Here is a 10,404-nt window from a genome sequence, read left to right as displayed (position 1 = left end):
TTGATTAAATCAATTAAATGCAATTTAGACTGGTCTTTACTGAATTTGGTGATAAACTGTGATTCATAACAGTACAAGAACAATAAATTGAGAATGGAAACGGGGAAACTGCCAAAGAGACAACAACCCGACCAATGAGCAGAAAACAGTCCAAGGCCACCAATTGGTCTTCAACACAGCGAAAAAATCCTGAACCCGGAGGAGAGCTTCAGCTGGCCCCTAAACAGAAATGTGTACTAGTTCAGAAAAAATGGACGTCAAACTGTTTTCGAAACATATAAATGAACCGAAGTTAAAAAAAAATATACAAGACTTACAATTGCTAGAGGTTCCTGACTTGTGACAGGCGCAAACATGCGGCGGGGTTAAACATGTTTTGTGCGATCTCAACCCTCCCCCTATACCTCTAGCCAATGTAGCATAAACAAACATACAGTAATACGTACAGAAAAGCTCAGTTTAAAAGAAGTCCGAGTCCGATGTTAGAATAGGTAACAGAAGAAACAAAACAAAATGATAATGATAACATAAATTAAAAAAAGACTACTAGCAGCTACTGACATGCCAGCTCCAGACATCAATTAAACTGATTGAGAGAGTATGTCTTCATAATATGAAAATCAAGCACAATCCCTCCAGTTAGGCGTTAAGTATCATACCATCATAAAATAAACGAAAAGAACATAACCCGTATCATGCTAACACGTCTGCCATTAACGGGAATTGGTGCCCATAGGAATACCTACAACCTGTCGATAAAGTTCATTGCCGAAACGTACATAAATTTTATCAAGGAGAAAATGAAAAGCTTCAATCATCTCATCACACCTCCAATAAGAATATCTAGCATATTTACCTTTCTCATTAGAGGAAAAGTCTTTAAATGAGTTTCAAATATATTTGCAATCAAATTTACCAATCGACCATTTAATTAAATTGGAAAACGTTTGTGTGATAAGATTTTGTGGAAGTGTAGTGTAAAGAAATGAAAAGTCAAAACTGTGAACAGAATCAAAAGGACCATCGAAAGTACGTAATTTATCTACAACAACCAAAGAATTTTTTACACTCCAAAAATAGTTAATTCCACTATTTTCATATGTTTTATTACAAAAGTTAATAATAAGTTCTTTGATAGAAGTTAAGGAACTAGTTAAAAGCACCGAAAGATTAGTTGTAGTACTAGAGGCCGAGATGAAAGCTATTTGACTGTTGTTTTTTTTTTTGGTGTATTTTAGGCAACCAATACATAGTAGGGACCTTCAAATGTTCAGAAGAGGCCTTAAGCTGTGATGTAATTATGATATGATATGATTGTTTACTATATGACTCTCTGTTGAGCGCACGAATTTTAATATAGAAGAATTCAAAATGTCATTCTTAAAAACTTCCGTGTAGTAGTTACGGCATACCACCACCACATTGTTGGCTGCCTTGTCGGTCGGTACAAACACAACCCATTTTGCGAGTACTAGAAACTAGTTTCTTATTCTAGAAATAGGTGTATTATGTACTCCTAAATCATTTTCAAAATGTGATATTGGAATATCAACAACATGCATACATTTATTTAAATGAGAAACAAGATTTATTTATCAGATCTTTCCTGTTAACAAAAATGTGTACAATAAGATGAAAGAGCGTCTTTTATGACCTGACGACACTGTTTCTAATCTATTTTAGATAGAGGATGATATTTTGGTCCTTTTTTCAAATAAAATTTAACCTCTCGGTCTTGAACGATATTGAGGTCCACCGTAATAACATAGCCATAGGGATCATATCTAAAATTGCAAATTCACAGTCTCAAGTTAGAGGAGTATTATTCTCTACACTGACGTCTAATGTTACTGGCGTATAATTAAAAAAAAACTTCTGCTGGGTTTATTGTGTGTATACCAAAAATAATAGGTTGTTCTGTGTTATCAAAAAAGGGGTGTATAGAGTTTTGAATGGTGGAGTCATTAAATATACTCGATGAAATCAGTACCTCTGTTAATATATTTAATTGTAAGAAAATTCCGTTTATGATCTTCAGGATTATCGATACGAGGGAACAGCCTATGGTGGCAAAAAGCTGTAATTATACGCGAATATTAAAATAATAGGCTGAAGAACGATATTACGTCGCACTCTGAAAATATAATGTAATTTACTAACTGGCATTTGACCCAGTGTACATAATAATTGATGCCTACGCAGCGATGTTAAGGCAATTTCGATAAGATTTTGTCAGGGGCAGATAACCCCGTAAGGACCTCATTATGTATTCATATATATTCATTAATGGCGAAGATTCCGTAAGCTGCGTCTATCGATGAAACTGTATGAAATCAAATTACATATATGCCTGTTAACTAAAAACGGGTATCCGTATGATGTAATTTGTTTATCGAAACATGAATATTGTATGTTTGTGCTTTAATTATTATGTCAAACAGTTGCAATAGCTGTTTTTGTTGACGAGATTGTCGGCTTGTGGACCCCGCCTCCTTTTGCAGATTAACCAATCAGTAGACGATCGCCGTCAAATAGATGTTTGTAGTTTGCAGAATGGAAAGAACCTTGCAGCGAAAATTATTTTCACTTCTATGTGAAAATCTAACCAGAAAAGTAAGTGTGAGCCTCCAAATATGTATTATTTATGAAACATACGTTGCTTGTTTTGTTAATCATTCGCTTCAGAAATCAAAAAACTGTACACTTATAGATAAAAACGAGTTCAGTGTTGGCAAGCATGATAAATATACACGTGGTCATGGTGGTCAAAACGAAACTAGACTGCAACAGATATCTGAAATTTGAATAATTTATCGAATCCCGTCAATAAATGAACAGAATATCGAATGAAACAAGATCCCTCCATTATACCGAGAGCCCATTCTCAACATTTACCCTGAAATTTAAGTTTCTAATTTTCGTTTAGCCATTCGGGGAAAGGGGGGTGGGGAGGCGGCGTTCCACCTTTCACCTCTCTCCGGCACCCACATTGCTGGAGCCATGGGCATGACCCATACTTTCAAAGCATGGAGCTCTTAATTTGTAACACAGGGCACACAAACTTGCTCAAAAGGAAGCCTTGCAAGACGTCATAATTATTTGGACTACCTCCCCCCCTCTTTCCAACTTCTACTCCCACCATTTAATCAGTGTGAAGTCCATACTATATTATTTTCTGCTTAGTGCTGTTGGTATTAATCAACTTTGAATTTAAAAGGGCGGTAAAGTGTTAATTTTATGCAATGTTTTCTATTTACCCAGTGTTTATATTTTATTTCACTTGTTTTCGTGTTTTGACGTTTGACCTCTCAATACATGTATCTCGTGTTTTGTTCGATGTGTGTGCTACATGTTTCCCCTTATTTATTTCCATGTTTCCTGTCGTACAATTTATTTCTCATGCTTGTCAAAAAAGTTTTGCAATTCTATTGAATATTTATGGTTCATGTATGTGATAAAGAACTTCAATTCAAATTTAAATGTACTATAAATAATAATTTTTTGAAATCCGATGCAACTTAAGCTTTTAAGGAAGTTAAGAGGTGACAGCAACATGATTACATCTTTATGTCCATTAAAAATGACTACAGAAGGCTGAGTATCTGGGTAATTATTTGGAAATATCCTGGACAGTGCGTCTTTCTCTGGAAAAAGCCTGTGCACCTTGAATAAATTATCTTATTATCTGTGAACCAGTATTTTTTAAATCATTACCAAGTCAGAAATATATTTATAACCAATTGCAAGTTTATGTACTTAAATTGCTGGCTAAATAGAACAATTTTTAATACATAGTCAAAATAATATTATAATTTCTTGAAAGGCTTTGTTAATGATTAACTGGGACGCCTTCCTCATGTTCCTATGACCGTCATTATTAGGAAGGAATCGCAGCAAAAAATTGAAGAAGCTTTTCATGACACAATAATATTATACAAATTAATATGTAGTTTGCTCATCAAGACTGCCCACTTTGACATAATCTTTTTATATATATGTATGACTCTAAAGTGCGATGGTCACGCTAAAGTGCAATGATCTACGCTAAAGTGCGATCAAATGACACGCTAAAGTGCGATGGTGTAACAGGAATGGGATTCAGGCGATGGTTTTTGTTTTTTGCTGTGTTCATATTAGTTTTTCGTTTATTGTATTGTTTCTAAATCATGTCGTTGTTATTCTCTTTTGAATTGTTTTACACAAGTCATTTCGTGATCCTGTATAGCTTTCTATGCGACGTAAGCCAAGGCTCCACATTGAAGGTCATAACGTTATTAGGTGCATACATCAACGATATTTGGTCTTTGGTGGATATTTGTTTTGTTGACAATTACACCACATCTTCTTATCTGTTTTTTTGTTTATTGTTTATTTTGTATATTAATCAGTCCGTTATCTTTCTCGTTTGAATTGTTATACACTGGTCGTTTTGATACTCTTTGGTCGTTATAGAATACTATCTGCGGGGTTAGCCATACGGTATTCTATAGTTAATTACATTAATGACATTAGCATTGGATAGCGACTTGTCGCATTGGCAATCATATTATGATACTACACCTCTGGTCGTTATGTTACTGTCTTGTTGACGAGTATACATCTCTTTTACAGACATAATGAACCATATTTTAAAAAATTGTTTTTACAAAATAATTCAATTAGAAAGTTAAAAAGTAGCTTTTATTTCACGCAAGTAAAAAATTGAAAACAAAACGTTAAATAATTTCATGCGTCCGAAGCGCTTTTCTGGATTTACCTTCATCAGGAACGCTCAAAGCCAAACATTTGAAATCCGAGGATGTATAAGTACTGAAACAGTTGAAGAGCTATATGCTTTTCCAGTAAATGACATGGGACGAATTAAATACTTTGACACTTGGTGTATTTTGCTATTTTCTCTCTCTTTTATGATATACACCTTCCCCTTACTAATGTCAGTTTCAGTCTATGTTTATGAAAGTATTTTTTTTTCCAGTATACTGACAGAATCATGTTTGTCCCCGCCGACACAGCATTTGTTTGTACAAACGGCTTGTAGCGTCATAATGCGATTTAACGTTGCAAACGTCAATACTTTCGCGAACAAACGCACTTTAGCGTATCGCGGCATCAGTCTTTAGAGTGTTCCATTAAATGGCACAGACTATCGCACTTTAGCGTATCAAACCATCTCACTTTAGCGTGACCATCGCGTTTCAGCGTAACGATCTTACTTTAGAGTCCTACATATATATATATATAAGTAAAACAGTATTTAAATTGAATAGAACACTGCATGCATCATCGTTCTAAAAATAGAGTATTACATAAAATATCTGAACTGTATCCCTGTTGGCAGGAATTAAATCCATTACTCGAAGATATATCCCCGGTAAACAGAAGGGACCCATTTATAAAATTTTCTTTGGGAGAGCACTAGTCAGAGAGGCAGAAAAAAGCCCCATTTGTAATAAAGTCGTTTATTCTGTGACAACAGACCAGTTTGTGGAATCACTAAAGTACGCAAATCACATAATCAATTTATAAAAGGAAAAGGCCACAGCTCTGTAGGAACCCATAGATTAAGGGGGGTCTCATATTCTTATTGCTCTGAAAGTAAGTCTACCACCAACTGCTGAGAAAAAAAAATTACGACATGTACAAGTGTTATGGACCAACTAGCGTAACGGTTAAAATGAACCAGACACCATGAACACAAATTAAACAAAAATTGATAATCATAAATTAAATAACAGCTATCACACATATTTGAAAGAAATATATTTTTATTTGGAGCAATGCCTTGCTGATGAATCATTCAGATGATTACTCAAAACAGCTTTCACCAATCTTCATGAAACTTTGGTGAATTGTTTAAATTTATTGACATAAGTTTCCTTTCCATTTCTATTAGATATTTTTGATACCTGGTTTTGGAGTATAGGGACTTTATTCATATTAATGGGTCGAAATTATCGCGCTTTTTGGACAATGTCTCAAAAACGCTTAAACACATTTTCATGAAACTTGCTGAAATGTAACGTAAGCTCCCTTACGATTTTTAATATATTTTAAATTTTACTTATTCCAGTTATGGGATTTTATTCATAAGAATTATTCATGAATTGTGCCACTGTGCGCAAGTTTGTTTTTTTTTTAATTTTTATACCCCCACTTTTAGTCTTTCAAAAAATGGGGGTGGGTATACTGTTTTACTTCTGTCTGTACATCATCAAGCCAGTCAGTCCTTCCGTCCCATGAATATTTTTCGTTGCATCTTTCTCAGGAACATATTTTACTTATTCCAGTTATTGGATTTTATTCATAAGAATTATTCATGAATTGTGCCACTGTGCGCAAGTTTGGTTTTTTTTTATTTTTATACCCCACTTTTAGCAAATGTTTTAGTCTTTAAAAAAGTGGGGGTGGGTATACTGTTTTACTTCTGTCTGTACATCCTCAAGTCAGTCCGTCCGTCCGTCGCATGAATATTTTTCTTTGCATCTTTCTCAGGAACATTACAAGGATTTCTGAAATTTGGTTTCAGGCCATCAGGGTTTATATGTGTCAGCTATACCGTGTGATGCTTTTTCAGATTCATCACTCAACAACCTTTTACTTTAAGGGTATGGGGGTATATTAGTAGCTCACAGATTCACTTTTTTGTTTTAGATTTTTTTTTGGGGGGGCTGGCTTTTTTTTAGCACAGCTCTTTATTTAGCATAGGATGCAGCAATTCTAGAAATCCAAGAAAAATAGGCATTTATATATCTATGGAGGAAATCCTGATATCAAATTAGGGTTGTGTGGCAGACCTTTTTCTTTATTTTAAAAATTATATGAATCATTATACATATGTTTATGCTCCTTATTTTAAAAAAAGTACCTATATGTAATTAAATAATTACTTTCTCTTATTTTTTTTTAGCTCCCCTGTCAATTACAAGATACAGTATGCCATTCCAGCTTTGATGAAATAAAGTAATGGTTTGATTTGGAGAGCTTTATTATTATAGACAGGTAAATTGTTGTATCCTGATATCAGCTAACTATTGTACAATGAGACAACTCTCCCCAAGAGTCCAAATGACACAGACATTAACAACTATGGGTCTTTGAATGGCCTTCTACAATGAGTAAAGCCCATTCTGCATATTTGGCTATTAAAGGCCCCAAAATCACAAATGTAAAACATTTCAAAGGAGAAAATTAATGGTCTAATTTATGTAATCAAAAATGAATGAAAAAGAAATATGTAACACAGCAACAAACGACAACCACTGAATTCCAGGAACATACATTGTACATACAGAATGTGGATGGGTTAAACATGTTAGCGAGCCTGGCTTTTCTTCCTGTTTTATAATTTGTGCAAATAAATTTCTGTTCTTACATCATGTACATTGTAAGAATATTGTATGATGTAAACTCAGAAATTATTGCAATGTTTTTATGAGGCAACTTTGAATATCGCAATAAAAGGAACTGACATTCCGGAATATATACATATAACTGTACAAGTATGCAGATTTTTCTGAAATCGCAATTATAAATCTCACATTTTTGTCCATTCTTCAAAAATTGCAAAAATAAATGTACCCAACAATCATGATAATTTCTTAATTAAATCAATGTTAATGAAGTATCTGTACCAGCAATAAAATTTATTTACACAGACATGACAGATATTAATACAATAATATACTGAACTTGCTAGCAAAATTTTTTTAGCTGTGGATTACTGATATTGATATTGAAGTATTCCTGTCTTAAAAGGAGATACAGAACAAACTAAATTAACATAAATACATCAATTTAAATATTTATTACAGAATACATCTTATAGGCACATCTGGGTTTTTATCTCGCCTTGACGGAGTCAAAAAGCGAGACATTGGTATGCTGGCGACGGTGGCGTCAACAATGTATTACTGTGGATTCATTTTTATTCGTGGTATACCAATTTTCTTGGGTTTCGTGGGTCACAGCGAACCACGAATTTAAGAATTCAACGAAGAATAATCCCGAGAAATGTGTATGGAATCGGATGTTTATTTCCGGTTATGTTATGCAGTTCTAGTATAGTGTTGACTATCGATAAACATTGTAACATAACACGTGTTTTTATTAAAAGAAGATACAAGTATTTTGATTAAATCAATAATAAATATCAGTGATAATTTACTTTTTAAAATTGAATAAAACTGTTCATGGAAAATAACTGCAAGTTGTTAATTACCGTGTCATAGTGTGGTTTACTGGTGATTAAAAATCACTAGGATTAAGTACGTGGATATTGCCCGTAGGTAACATTGTTTATGACAGGAACATTTATTTTCACACCTTTTACTTATATGACTGTTTATTATATCGTGATTAGGGAAATGAGCTTTCAATCATAGAGTTTTTAATGCCTTATAAAATTCCGACAAGAATTTATAAATTGTAAAACAAACAAGTAATTAGTTGTCTCTGTCCATTATTGTAATAGAATTTTTCAATGAACACTTTAATCTAGAATGACCAAGCGAGGATTTTGACAATTCAAAACTTTTTCAATGAATTCCTTCTTTTTTGTTTGTTTTATTATTGATCAAACCAAGGAGGTTATATGATCTTTTAAATTAAAAAGAAATCCACGAATTACGTATCTGATTTTTTTTCTTTTTGTAATCAGCGATCCACGAATTTACGTTTACCACGAAACGTCTTTTTTTCTCTATCCACGAAAATTGATACCCACGAAAATAAATGAATCCACAGTAGTTTGTGATTAGGTCTAGTTCATGGTGGTAGGTCAATGATATTTGGTATGCAGTTGTATTAGCATTGGCACATCTCATTCCATGGAGATTGTTTAGCCATGTACCTTCAGTCATGGTTCATCGACTTTGAATATTTGCATAACTTACATGTTAAAGTATTGCTATTTTAATTTCAACATTTGCATTATCAAAATTACAAAAAGGCGAGACATATCTCTGTGATAACAGTTTATTTTTCATTTAACTAACTTTAAAGTTTTATAAAAGTACATGTAGTGCACCTTATTAAAATGTGTGTAGAAAATTAAATCCTTGTTCAAATGATGAATGAAGACATTATTGTTGTACGTTTGTTTTTTCTACATTGGCAGTAGAGGTATAGGGGGAGGGTTGAGATCTCAAAAAACATGTTTAACCCCGCCGCATTTTTTGCGCCTGTCCCAAGTCAGGAGCCTCTGGCCTTTGTTAGTCTTGTATCATTTTTAATTTTAGTTTCTTGTGTATAATTTGGAGTTTAGTATGACGTCCATTATCACTGAACTAGTATACATATTTGTTTAGGGGCCAGCTGAAGGACGCCTCCGGGTGCAGGAGTTTCTCGCTGCATTGAAGACCCATTGGTGGCCTTCAGCTGTTGTCTGCTCTATGGTCGGGTTGTTGTCTCTTTGACACATTCCTCATTTCCATTCTCAATTTCATTATTAAATAAGGACAAGGAAATTATTTTGTTAGCATTTTAACAGTAACTTCTTGAAGAAAAATGTTTATACTAACTTTTGATTACTTTTCACATGTTGAAAATTTCATTTAATATATTATATTTGCTTTTTCATATTTCAGGGATGATGACCTGCAGTAGAAAGTTCCTTATAACTCATCATGGCCATTACAGCAGATCTGATTAAAATTTGTTTAGAAAGCCACCAAATATGTCCATGAAAAGTAGAAAAAAGACAGCAATTCTATATAATGTACATATATGTACTATATAGAAGCAGAAGCATTGACTGTTTCAAGACCAAATGAATTGGAATTTAGTGTTTTGATGCTGAGAGACAAGAGGAAAATTGACTAGAAAATTTAGCTTCTTTTTCATCATCATGTATCACTGAAGTTGATGTTTACCATCTTAAAGAGCTTTTACCTCAGTTAAAATGAATTCTAAATACGGACAGTTTGGAGATTTGTGAATTTTCTTACAATTGGAGTTTCAAAAAAGGATTTCATTTAACAAAATTATATTTCATGGATGTAATTTGTCGTTTCTTTCATGAAATATTTGAAAAATCTGCAATACATTTGTATCTGACCAAGTGAGAGATCTACAAATAGACATATGATATTCAGTTGAACTGTAAAGAATGAGATATTCATTTATAAGACTTGTATGAGTGTTTTGTTATTTTTCTGGCAATTACGGGGAAAAAATAGTAATTGATTTAAACATTAATCCCACCTAGATATACATGAGATATACTATCATATACATGTAGGCATACAATTCACTTATGCACCACTAATGGAGTTACATGTTATTATAAAACTAAGAATATGACATATGATTGCCAATAAATTAACAACTCTTCATCAGAAAACAAATAGTCATATTATATATTAGCCACCAGCATGACCAGAGAACAAGAAGATTATATTTTATCAT

At 33.3% G+C, this 10,404-nt stretch overlaps 1 long non-coding RNA gene across 1 annotated transcript; it reads left to right on the top strand.

Moving 5' to 3' along the window:
- Positions 1-2,440: 2,440 nt before the first annotated feature.
- Positions 2,441-9,800, top strand: LOC127708251 (uncharacterized). The gene is made up of 3 exons (XR_007985213.1): positions 2,441-2,613; positions 6,908-6,999; positions 9,585-9,800. It is a non-coding gene; the product is annotated as an uncharacterized LOC127708251 (long non-coding RNA).
- The last annotated feature ends 604 nt before the right edge of the window (positions 9,801-10,404 follow it).

The sequence above is a fragment of the Mytilus californianus genome, unplaced genomic scaffold, assembly GCF_021869535.1.
Source record: "Mytilus californianus isolate M0D057914Y unplaced genomic scaffold, xbMytCali1.0.p SCAF_7, whole genome shotgun sequence".
Lineage (NCBI taxonomy): Eukaryota > Metazoa > Mollusca > Bivalvia > Mytilida > Mytilidae > Mytilus > Mytilus californianus.
This window is presented reverse-complemented; position numbering and strand designations above follow the sequence as displayed.